The sequence below is a fragment of the Sturnus vulgaris genome, chromosome 2 (assembly GCF_052056855.1).
Source record: "Sturnus vulgaris isolate bStuVul1 chromosome 2, bStuVul1.hap1, whole genome shotgun sequence".
Classification (NCBI taxonomy): domain Eukaryota; kingdom Metazoa; phylum Chordata; class Aves; order Passeriformes; family Sturnidae; genus Sturnus; species Sturnus vulgaris.
In genome coordinates, this window is record NC_142244.1 from 14314294 (window position 1) to 14327185 (window position 12892).

The 12892-nt window shown below is 35.4% G+C and overlaps 1 long non-coding RNA gene across 1 annotated transcript in view; it reads right to left on the reverse strand.

Annotated features, from left to right (window-relative positions):
- Positions 1-909: 909 nt before the first annotated feature.
- Positions 910-12892, reverse strand: part of LOC148224626 (uncharacterized) — a 41916-nt gene continuing 29933 nt past the window's right edge. Inside the window, exons 3-4 of the long non-coding RNA XR_015800382.1 lie at positions 10189-10472; positions 910-1370 (exon numbers count right to left, since the gene is read on the reverse strand). This is a non-coding gene — a long non-coding RNA (uncharacterized LOC148224626). The remainder of the gene's footprint in view (positions 1371-10188; positions 10473-12892) is intronic.

Below are 12892 nucleotides of genomic sequence, written 5' to 3' on the forward strand. Positions count from 1 at the left end.
TTCAGAGGTCAAAATGGGTAACAAAGAGACCACAAGCACATAAAATAAACATCTTACTGTAAAACAGAGGCAAGTTGTAGCTTCAGGATGATCACTTTGAAGAGATGTGCCTCCTTTAAGGACATTTTCTTCTTTAGTTCGAAGGCTGTTAGAAATACCTGAACATATGTTCTGAGGCAATGAAATTTCAATGGGATATTATTTCCTTTTAAATACCAATCCTTAAGACACAGACTTGCAACATGAGACAGCAACAAAAAAAAAGAGTCAAGCTAAGAGTGAATATTTAGCAGAGAGATATAAAGAATAAATAGAGCTAAAACTGCTCTTTTTGATTTTGTAAACAATGTGTCATTAGAAACCAATGAAGACAATAAAGAATGGGATTACTCTGCACCCATTTGAGAGATTTCAATCAATATTTAAATAGTTTTCGAGAATTTAATGTAAAACAGGGAGCTTTCTCAAATAAGCAATCAAACCAGCCCATTAGGGCTGTAATCACCATTATGCCTGGGTGTTCTTGTGCTTTAGAATAAACTGATTGAGGAAATACTATTGAAGCAGTACCTCTGGCACTTACCTTTCTATTGTTTATGTGTTGACTTTTTTTTTTTTTTTTTTAATTACTGTATATTTTCTTGCTTGCTCCTCAACTTCTAAATATAATATATCCATTCCTAAATCTAGTTAACAGTAACTGAAGGGGAAAAAAACCAAAACAAAACAAAAAAAAAACCCCTCAAAAAACAAACAAACAAAAAAACCCCAACAAAACATTAAAAAACACATACATCAAACCATAACGTTCTTGATAAGGCTATAAATATGTAAAAATGACTATGAGGCAAATGAGGTCAACCTCACTATTGAAATACAGAGATTGTGCATTTGTGTGAATCATGTCTAATTACTTGTAGACTGTAGAGATTTGCTATGAACAATTAGTCTCAATTTACCATTAAAACTTGTTATTGAACCTTTAGAAACAGGAGCCAGTGTAGGACCTGTTGTCCATTCATGCCCTGCAATCGAGGCACTAAAAATGGGCATCTGAGTAAGATGTGCTTTAAAATCATGCTGGGGTTATAAACTTACCAGATGAGGTTCAATGTTTCTGTATAAACTGCAGGATGGCATTGCAGATATTTGATGAAAGGAAAGAAACATGAGAAATCTTTGCCTCTTTCAGAGAAGCCAGACAGTTTAAGCAACTTTATTTTGATTAATCAAATGAAAGAAACCACTTGAAGGCAGAGAGACTGATGTAGGTTAAGCCCTCACACTTCCATGGAACATTTTGCACTGCTCTGTCATGAACAATTTTATAACTCAACAACAAGGGATCCAGCACTGGTTTTGTAGATTATCTGTAAGAAGGAGAAATGCAAACCACAGTGAAAATAAAAGGGTCCTACAAAATTAATATATTTTTTTTTTTCTGTGAGGGAATGGTTTTACCTGTTTTTTTTAAGGCAGTGAATATACTGGGGAAGAGGGATGAAAATAAACCAATAGATGGAAATCTTGCTTTGAAAGTAGCAAATAGGGCAAAATTATGTGCTGTTATAATACTAAGGGAAATGGTAAGCAGGTTTCAAAGCAGGAGAGAAATGCAAATTTGGCATCTTACATAACTTCCTACTTTGCACATTAATATTAAAACTGTATAACTGCAAACTACAACTACTGCAGGGAAGACACACTTCCTCTCAGGGATAAAATTATATTGCAAACCCCCCTTATTCTCTGCTCAAAACTTCAACCTTCACACTATAAAATGTTCTAGTCACTGTACTGTCCTGATGGATTCTCAGTTTGGATGAAAGTGGTCTTCCATGAAAGTCTTCAGTTCAGAGAGACATTTACATTTGCCTAAATTGCTGAACCACTGAAATTGTGAATCTAACAGCCACTTTTACCACTATATATCTGAAAATTACCCCAATAAATAGATTGTCCTACCTTGATGCACTCACCCCTAAAATTTTAGGATAGCTCAAATACGTATTTGAAATAAATATCAATTAAGCATGAAGAAACAAATTCAAGATGAATGAAAAGTCACAGAAACTTTGATTGAAACTACAGAAACTACAATTAGAGATCACAGAAAAATTTCAAATTAAAAAAAATAAATAGAAGGGATGATTATAGAAAGGTTAAAGCCAATCACCAATTTTAATTGACAATTGAGATGCAGCCTACCATTTTAAACACACTACATGTTAGATTTTGGACTTCCACAGAGCCAAGAAATCAAGTAAATGTCGAGTTTAGTGCCTTGGAGCCAGGTGCTTAGTTCTGTGTAACAGCAATCCAATGTACAACACAAAAAAATGTGACCTCTTAAAGGTTCACTTTTGGGACTGAAAAGCTTGGAATCATGGAATATCCTGAGTTGGAAGGGACCCACTCAGTTCACCAAATCCAACTCCTGGCCCTACACAGGGCACCCCTAAAAATCACACCATGTGTCCAAGAGCGTTGTCCAAAGTTTGCTAAGAATGTTTTCCCCTGGAAAATAATAATTTAAAAACTATTTCATATGACACAATATTTTTCAAGATGTGCTAGCCAGAAAATGTGGTTCAGTTGCTTTGCCTTTCCATTCTCTCTCTGCTAGGACTGCCTGTTCCAGGAAACACAATAACGTTTCCATTTGTTAAAGGAAGACCTCTAATTACATTTCAAGTAATTGGAGGAACTAAAGTAATACTTCTAATGGAATCTTTTACTTTAGATAAACAAAGTCAAACAGCATAAGCCTGTTGGGGGGGGAGAGAAACAAATTTTTGCTTCTGTAGCCAGTCCTTCATTAGAAGCAGCTGTTTTCAATGAACACAAATCTAATCCTTTGTCTTGAAAACAATAAAGCTCATAGTTCTAGATCCTGTGACCCCAATGTCCCAAGTAGTATTGATTCATAAGGCCATTAACAACCCGAGTCCCTTAATGGAGTAAATGGCATCTTTAATAGGATATCTCCTGTGTGTCTTACCAGAAAATACTTGTGTAATGGCCTAAGTTATGCTGGACATAAGGAGCTGGATAATGGAATATTGTATTAGGACATAAATATGTAACACAATTTAAAAAAATTGCAGTCATGTCCATCCACATCCCATTCCCATTCCTCACCCCTGAATTACTAGAAATTGCTAATGCTATTGCAGCTAGAGTTGAAAAGAAGAAATATATGGACATGACTGTTACTTATACCATCCTCGAGTATAATTTGTAATGCTATGCATTAGTTTTCAATATCTACAGAAGTGAACTTGGAAAACAGGAAGGTTCTGTGAAGGGATAGGAAGCTGACCAAAAGGAAGCAAAAAAAGAGAAAGTAGAAATTGAAGGTGGTGATTCCATCTACAGCTTTAGGTAACACTGCACAGGTGTAAAAGATGTCAGGCATTGTCTTTTATTGTTCATTTAAAAGGAAAATGGAAAGACATGGCAATTATGAGTAAAGTAATCAGAGATAGCTTGCAAGCTCATGGTAGACAAAACATTGTGTACCTAGACCAGTTTAAAGTTTAAGACTGAAAAAATAAAGCATGAATTTTCAACAGAAGAAAAGACCAGAGACCGAATTAGCTAACGCCAGGGAGGGTTTTTTATACTATTATTTGAAATAATATTGATACATTTTCTGTTCAAGGTAGAATACAAATTTGGTAAGCCTAATTCAACAATACAAAAGCAAAAGGAAGTATTGTTTTAGCTACTGAACTTAATGCCTAGAAAATGATTTAAAACATCTGAAACCTCAGAGATCCCAGATATGAAAGCCAGTATCAAACAAAAACTGTTGCTTTAAACAAAAGCTATAAATCTGAGATATAAATCTCTGCTAGGAGAGCTGCACTAGTTTACTAGATTAGTTAATCAGTTTACCAGTTAGAACTGACAATTCATTCTTTCAGAGGAGCTGGCAAGATAATCACTGAAACCTAGCCACAGTTTCCTATTCTGAAACAACCTGAGCACACAGAATTTGATGGTCAGTTTTTTGTTCACACTCTGATAACCACCATTATCATAATACTAAACCTTAGAAAAGCAATTTATTTTGAATAGCTCTTAAGTCATAATCATAAGTGACAGCAGCAGGATTACCTATGAAATCAGTTAGAGTAAAATTCATGTTTGTTAAGATGATAATCTTTATGAAAATTTCAACTGATGTCAATGGAATTATTTGCAAAGTAAGCTATACATGACAATATAGCCTTTCATAGAAACATGAATAAAATTTTAAAACTTTGCCTTTTTCCCAGAAGGAAAAAAAATCAAACCCAAGGAAGCACAAGGATAAAAACCTTAGGTGCTTTTATTACTAGAGAACTACAGATTATAATAAAAACCATAATTTATTTTATATATCAGAATAATACAACGTAGTGATAATCATAACTACCAAAAGCACAAGACAATAAGAACTTGAAAAATTTAACCAATGTTTGCTTGAATTCTGCTCTAAGAAAAACAAATCCTGTGGGTTCAAGAAAGAATGAGGTAAGCCTGCTCTTCTAACAAGAAAAATAACTATCAATCTATACAGAAAACCACTGAACATGTGGCTGAACATTTAAATGATATCATTAGAGTCATGGACAATTGCCAGAAAATGATGATTATATGAAAATCAGCATATATTTTCAGGCAAAATTCAGGCCAACTTGCTCTCAAGACACTTTACACCTCATTTTCCCCCCTGCTTATCTTTCAGAAGTGTTCTTTGTGCAGCAGCAAGTTGAGAGATGAGGAATGTATGTGTTACACTTCTGAAAGTACTGGGAATCTCCCGGGAAAAATCTATTCTCATAAGACATCTCCAAAGAGCAAGATACTTTCTCTAAACTTGTCTAAAGGGGTTTAATTAGGTTAATTTAAGTTTTAAGACTTAAGTCAAAGGTTCATTCCCGGTTGAGAAATGTTTTTACCAGCCCTCACTGAAAACATTCAAGTTTCTGCCTTCCTAATAGCAACATTTGTTCCTATCCAAGCACTGCTGTGGCAGACTGTGAGAAATTACAAGATACAAGCGGGAATTAATATTGCAATTAAAGGCTTTGAGTTTTGAAAAAGATTAAATAAACAGATTTAATCCACATTTTTCTTAATTGAAAACAATTAAAAAGCAGAAACAAAAATTAAGGCAAACACAATCTACAAAATTAAGAACTGATGGTAGCAAGAATTTGGCTCTCAAAGGGGACCAAGTATATCAAGAAAATTACTTTAAAAGGTGAATTGAAAAAAGAAATAGATAAATTAGTAAATGGAGATGCGGGATCGAAGCAGAAAGAAACTGGGAACAAAAATATCTCCCATTTCTTTGTTTTAGATGCAATAACTTAGATCACGATTTTGTTGCTTTTTGTATCTGACAAGGAAACATTATGCTCACTTTAAAACAAACATGGAAAATAAATAGACTGTAGAGCCTGGGAAAGAGAAGTAACAATTTGATGGCTGGTTTATATTTTGCACCCCTGAGAGTGGCATGATCTTATATTTGTACCAAAAATCACTTGTGTGAGGAGTGTTGGAAGGCAAAATAGTTGTGGGGCAAATTCTAGGCAGAAGAATAGGAACTGGTTAAGACCATCACTGCAAAGTCAGAAGAAAATATAGTGTTCAATCAATCTGGCAGTCAAGCACAACTGTGTAAGGCCAAGGAAGGAATTCTATTCCAGGGAGACAAAAGCCTCTCTGACTCCTACCACAGAAGTAAAGGGAATGACAATCTATTACCAACCAAACTGATTGCAAAACTGAAGTATAATAGAAATATTACCAAAAGTAGTTTCCATCTTCATATCCTCTTCCACTTTTAGAATTCTCTTACTGTCTCTATTTTGTCATCCCAGTGTTGAGGTTATTTGTTCACTGTAGTGGGGAGTCTGAGCAACACTAGTGCCTGATGTGTTCACCCAGTTTATAACATGCTGAAAATGTTTACCAGAACAGCAGTGAAATAATCCCTTCAAGTGTCTGACTTGAGTAAACCTGATTAAAAACTGGCACCTACGTTGCATGAAATCCTTAGCAGTGCTGAGGTTTGTATTATGTCAGGAATGAGAAATAATGAAGCACAAATGTGCACAAACTTCAGGCTCAAACATGTAATAGAAAGTTAGAGAGAAGATAGACAACCAGGAATTCTGGCCCAGTTGGGATGCTGGGAGCAGGTTCAGAGGGGAACTACAGAACACAGGATTTGTTAAGCAATGGGGAAAAAAGCACAGATTCTGTTGACAAGACAGTAGGAGGAGGAACAGCAGTACTGGGAAATTATATTCACTGAAAAGTCCAGTTGTCTTTACTCATGGTCTGTGAACATCTGTGCTGATTTGAAATCATGTTGATTTAACCACGCACCTTAAACATAAGTAATTCTGCAAAATGAATTAAAATCATGGAATGGTTTGGCTTGGAATGTACCTTCCGAGCTCACTCAGTCCAACTCTCTTGTCAGGGGCAGGGACACTATTGCTTTTTATCTTCTTTTTTTTTCTCTTCAGTCAGAGTCAGGACTAAAAGCATGAGAGACGGAATTTCGTGTTTGGACTCAGATGTTTATTAATTCCTATCTATATTACAGTTAGTGCTACAGCACTTCTAGCTGACAAGCTAAAAATGGAGAAATGGTGATGTATTTTGCTCGTTACAAGGCTTAATTGTTCAATTAAAAACTAACACCTAAATTATTTTTAATTTTGACTTAATGACTAAACGCCCATGACCCACAGTGTGGCATTTTCTATCCAATTAAAAAGTACCACCTATATCCAAGAAGAAGAAGGTGAAGAAGAAAGAAAACTTCCACCCTAAAACCTCCATCCTGCCTTATACTTTATACCTATTACTATATTTTAAAACCTTAAATTCCAAATTTTTCACTATGTGACATGACATACTCCTATTCAAATTACACACCAGTGATTCTAGTTCTATCATTCAATTTTGGAAGCCTTCTCCACTGCCTCAGGTCAAAAGCAGTGTTCTTTTGGGGGTCAATGCCTGACAGCACAGTAAGTTCAACACTCCCAATTTCCAGGGTTCCAACAAGACACCTTCCATTAGACCAGGTTAGTTAAAACCCCATCCAACTTGGCCTTGAAAACTCCAAATGATGAGACATCTACAACTTCTCTGTACAACCTGGGCCAGCTTCTCACCATCCTTATGCTAAAGAATTTCTTCCTTATTTATGCCTACTCTCTTTCAGCCTAAAATCATTGCTCTTTGTCTTGTCATCGTGGACCTTGGTAAAAGTTTTCTTTGTCCTTTTATATGTCCCCTTTACATATTCGAAGGCTAAAATGCTCCTATTTATGTACTTCAGGTATACAGCCATAATGTCTTACCAATGATTTCCTTCAAATAATGTTCCACAGTCTGTCCAAATTTCACTTCTAGAAAATTGAGCTTGTGAGAGTCAGTGCTACACAAGAAAATAGTACAGTGACTTATATTCTTTTTTAACATTATTGATTTCTGCTAAGAGTTGTAAAGAGGCCTGATATGTATTTTTTATGTTTATGAGTTCTCTTGGTTATCTCTTTTCTCTTTAGATCCCTGATTCTATTAGCATCTATAATTATAGAGTCATCAGGCTTTTTAGCCTTGCCAACTATTGTTCTGTAAAAACTGCATTAAAATACTTATGCTGTTGATTTTTCTGTTTGTTTTGTGGCAGAAAATATCTGAGAAACCTTTTAGTTTTGCTCTGCCTGCACACTGACTTTCACTTAAAAGGAAAGTTTAAGATATATTGCAAAGTTTTAATTACAAGCAGAAGTTTTCCATTTTACTTAGAAAAGCCATAAGAACAGGAGATAATGGCTACCTTAATTTTTCAATTAAATGTAGCAATGACATATACATGCATAAATGTATAAGATATACAGATGCTAGAAATACTAATTTATATATATTTTTCCCCAGTAGAGGACTACAATCTGTTGAAATTGAAGACTGAAATCAGGAAGGGAAAAGGACACATGGAACTATCCTTCCTCTGCAAGGAGTAAGAGGGAAAAAACCCTTGTCAGTACCTGAGTTTGGTAAATTACTGAGATTCATTCTTAGGTGCATTCTTAGGTTACAATGCAAAGTTTCTGCTCCTCTTTCCACCTACTGAACCCTATTCATAATCAAGGATTAATCCTCTTTAAAAGTCTCAAAAATAGCATGACTAAGAAAAGCATGACTTTCCAATGGCTGGGCTGCAACTCCCAAAGACTCTTATCTGTTTCAGACCTTTCCTTTTGAAATCGTTTTGTCAAGTTCTATCAGCAGAAATCTGGCAACAGAGTTCCTATCACTGAAGTCTTAAAAAATGACAAAAAGATTCAAAACTGATACACTGGCACGCAAACGATTATTGTTAAAGCATAAAAAATTTCCTAGTAATTTCTAATGATCTTTTACAACGTATTACAGTATGAAATGCCACCATAAAATCATTGCTTGTGATCAGGCTGAATTTAATGGAAAGGTTACTGTTAGGGCAGCCTAAAATCTCTGATGCTTTTCCAAGTGTCCATATTTTTTGGGGAAAAAAAAATTGCTAACAGCATAATAAAATTTCTCCCTGCCATAGAGTCTTTATTTTAATAATATACTGGAATTCCCTAGATTAAAACTCCTAGAATGTTCTGTAAAACGGTATGTAGTGTTATTACACTCCAGATGCAGCCATTATTGCTACAGTTTGGAATTCAGATTATATGGTGTGTATCCTGATGAAAAGTAAAGACCATTCCCTTGCAAAAGATAATGCATCTCCTTAAATATTTATCTTTATATAATACTTAAAGAGGAGAGATACAGAAATAAGCATATTACTCAATTAGACAAGCAGAGTTCATATTATTGAAATATTCAGTCACAGAATAAAACGAAGCAAAGAAACTAAAAGGCAAACTCTGAAATTCCCTGGCCTAGTCCTGCTAGATTTCCCTGATTTCACTGCAACCTTACAAACTTGCACATGAAGCCTCACATCTATCTAGACTGAAAAAGAGCAGATGACAAGCTCCTCGATATCCAGCCTGCTGGAGTTTGGGAAGAATAGCCTGCTGAGCAAAATTAAGTCAAATTTTCTAGCATCACAATAGAAAATATATAACTGCCAAACTGCACCTCTCAGACAAGGCTCTGCCACAAACTATTCAAGCGAAAAAGCAAGAGATGATTCTTAATTCCTCACCATATTGTGAGGAGGAGAGAAAGGCTGACTTAGACAGCGAGATTTACAGTTTTGCACTTCCACATGGGCCAGCAGCCTTTGGAAATTTGTGTTGCTTAAGCTCCTGCTGCAGAAATCATGAGAGAATAGTTGGTAACTGAAAATCATCTGGAACACAGGGTGCAGGAACACTGAGAGGGACAAGCTGATCCACAGCAGTTCTGGAGTTGATGTCTAGTTACTCCCAAGCCTCAACCTGTCATCACCCACACCACGTGTTGTCGACAAAATCCAAACATCTATCCAAGATTCCTCACCCTTGGAGCTGCTAAGTGGACAAGGCAACGAAATTGTTCCACGTTTGGCTCTTTCCACAACACATAACCCTCAGAAGCTGTCTGATCAAGTTCTACAATTTCAGGTACTTCCATGTGCCATCACACTACCCTTGAGCACACTTGACACATGCTGAGCTTTGTGCTATAGAGCATCACTCTGCTGAGCTGCAGCACAGTCCTCATATTGTTTCTAACAGTTTGAACAGAAAACAAAACAAAAGCAAAAGGCACACAGAGTTTAAAGATGACTTTGAGGCTGACAAATGGAGATTTAAACAGCACTGCCCTCCCTGGATGCAATTAGCAGTTTGTGTGTTGCCACAGATTGGCAATCAGGAATGCAATGTACAGCATTACAAGGCCACAGTCACATCAGACAAGGTTATAGAGATACCCTGTCATTTTAGGAGTCACAACTGCTTTTTTTTCAGGATACTAATTCAGTGGTGGTTAAATCTTTTCAGTCTGGCTCAGGGCTATCAGAGTGCCTGCACTACTTTATGTTCTTCCTCAGAAAATGATTTCTGTAGTTAACACAGACTTGCAGTAGTAAAAAAAAAATAAAGAAAAACAACGGATGAGGTCCAGAATGGAGGAATTTTTGTGCAAAACTGCAGAACTTTATCCTATTCAAAAGAAATTTACCTTGATTTTGATGTTTCTGCTGGTGAGGTTGTTGTAGCAGTGACATCACAGTAGTATAAATCCTTGTGCTGCCTTGGCTGGGTGGGTTGGATGCCTTAGTCAAACCCAGGTAGGATGAGTTCTGCCTGTCCCACACATCCTTGGCATCAATACCAGCCAATCCTTCCTTAGTTCACACAGGTGGGATGGGGCAGGGGAATCCTCAAACCATCCTTTAAATCTTGCCTTTTACAATAGGTCAGAACCAGTGGGGAAAATACCATCTTCAACAAGTTTGGACAGTTCTGTAAAAAATAAAATTAGATTTGAGTTTGCAAAGATCCAACACACTGAAAATGAAACTATATAGTTTACATTTTTTTAAATCAGAAGGGAAAATATAATTAATGCTTAATTCTTTTCTAATGTCTTCATTGAATTTAGCAATTTTAGTCTCAAACTAAAATAATTAAGTCCACAGTATTCACTTGCAGCAATGCCACTATTACAGACCCCCTTTGATTCTTTTGCTTAAATAAAATTCTTATATGTGCATATTAAATAGATTTATGATTTTTTAAATTTATTTCCTATTGAAAAATGTCTGGCTTAGTGAACTGGAGATAACAGATTGGCTGACTTTTAAAGCATCTAGAAATGTAAAGAGAAAATTCTGTGCTGATCTTTGGAATAATAGAAACGGAACACAATAAAGGATGAGAAAAATAGTAATATTTAGTATGAAAAAGTCAGATTCTTTCTTTCACCCATTAAAAATAAATCTAATTTAAACCACAAAACACTGGTTTATATCTATGTATCAATATTATTGATATGTATCTGATATTATGTATCCGTGTATATTTTAGAGCATAAATCTACAGAAAGAAGGAAAATCTGAAATAATTACTTTTAATAAGTTGAAACACTCAGGGAAAAGAAATTGCACAGAAAACTATCTCCCTGGGGATGCTTTTATTAATTTCAGCTTTTATTGAGAATTCAGTGAGCAGAATTTTCTTATATAGTTTGTTCAGTTTTAGCTGACGTACAGTGAAATTTTAATATGTATTCTAAAATGGAGCTACTTGAACAAAACAACATATTGATGCTATCATATTTTTTAATGACTCTGTGGTCCCATGACCAGAATGAATTAAGAAAACAACTAAAATGTCAAGTGCTTATTGTCTGAAACTTCCATGGGAATTAATAGACTTGAATTTTTCAATAAATCCTTTAAGGAGCAGAAAATTTGCACACAAACACAAACACACACAATTCTACTAACTCTACACAAGTTAGCCAAACTTTCTTTAAATTCTTTTGGCAACTTATATGAATAAACTGATTTTTAAAATGAAAGAATGAGGAGGCAATGAGACTGAGAAAATGGAAAAGAAAAACAGATCTGCATTTTTTTCCAAACCTTGGAGTTATATAGCATTTTAAATAATCATTCAAACACATGGGAAGGTGTTTCTCTATTCTAATCCACTGAAAAAAGTCTATCTATAACTAGGTAATATAAATTCCTATTGCAATGATACTGGAGTATGATGATTTCCTTCCTGATTTTGTATAAATAATAAAGGACTGCTATGAGGGACAGTTTTCTTGCAACTATCTCAAACAAGAATAGCAAATAACACCATCTAATCTGGAGGGAAATATTTCTGTTCTGAGTAGGTGCTTAAATTTTTTTAAAGATCAGTTTGCTTTTATTATAGGATTGAATTTTTGTGCATTTTTTGAATATATTACTTCTTGGAAGATCAGAAAAAAACCCCAATTTATATTTATAAGTCTTTCATCTGCACTAAAATCCACAGACACAAAGTTGTTATGCTTTTTGGCTGAGACAGGTTTTAAATCAGTTTATTCTGAATCTTAGCAGACAACGATTTATCAAGCAACACAGTGGGGCTGTTATAATCTGCAACTATGCTGACAAACTCTGTACTGCAAAATACAACTCAATTATTTAATGCTTCCCAATTAAATTAAGACACTTACTATCATGGTGAAAAATACAGCAAATCCACCCAGATAATTTCTTCTGACTACAAGCTCCAATTCAGTTCCACCTTGGGACTGGCTGCTCCCAAGAGAATCCCTTGTGCTCTACCTTGAGAATATGTGGAAAAAAGTGCATGTTTTCAACTGAACTAGCTTTTTCAAACTAGAGGAACATGAGGCCACACATTTATCATCACCTTATAAATAGTTCCACTGCTAAGTTAGGAAGAAGAATATTACATGAAATCATCCTGTGGTAGAAATCTAGTGAAGATAAGGCAGATTTACTTTAATTTGAGAATTACAGGCAATCTAGTTTTACCCTAAGCATTTAACATAAAACTCCAAAAAATTACCATTACCAGCATTTTGGCATGAACTAGAGATGCCTGGGTTTTTTAGGGGAATAAAATACAATTTCACTGAGTGGCCAAACTCCCCAGTGTGTTTAATTTTAGCTAATTGTCCAATAAATAAGCCTCCAAAATCCATGATGGAGAAGGGAAAAAGGTTACACTTTGTTTGAGGTTTGAGAACGGGCAACTTGGGGCAACATTATTAATACAGGTTTATCTGCCAGCACTTATCAGGAGTGTGTTTACAGTGATAAGGGCTTGCACCAAAGGGAGAGAGGGGCTTCCTGTCCGTGTGTAGGAAAAAGAAGACATCAGTGCCGAAGAGCTGTCAGGAAAAGAACTGCTTGTGG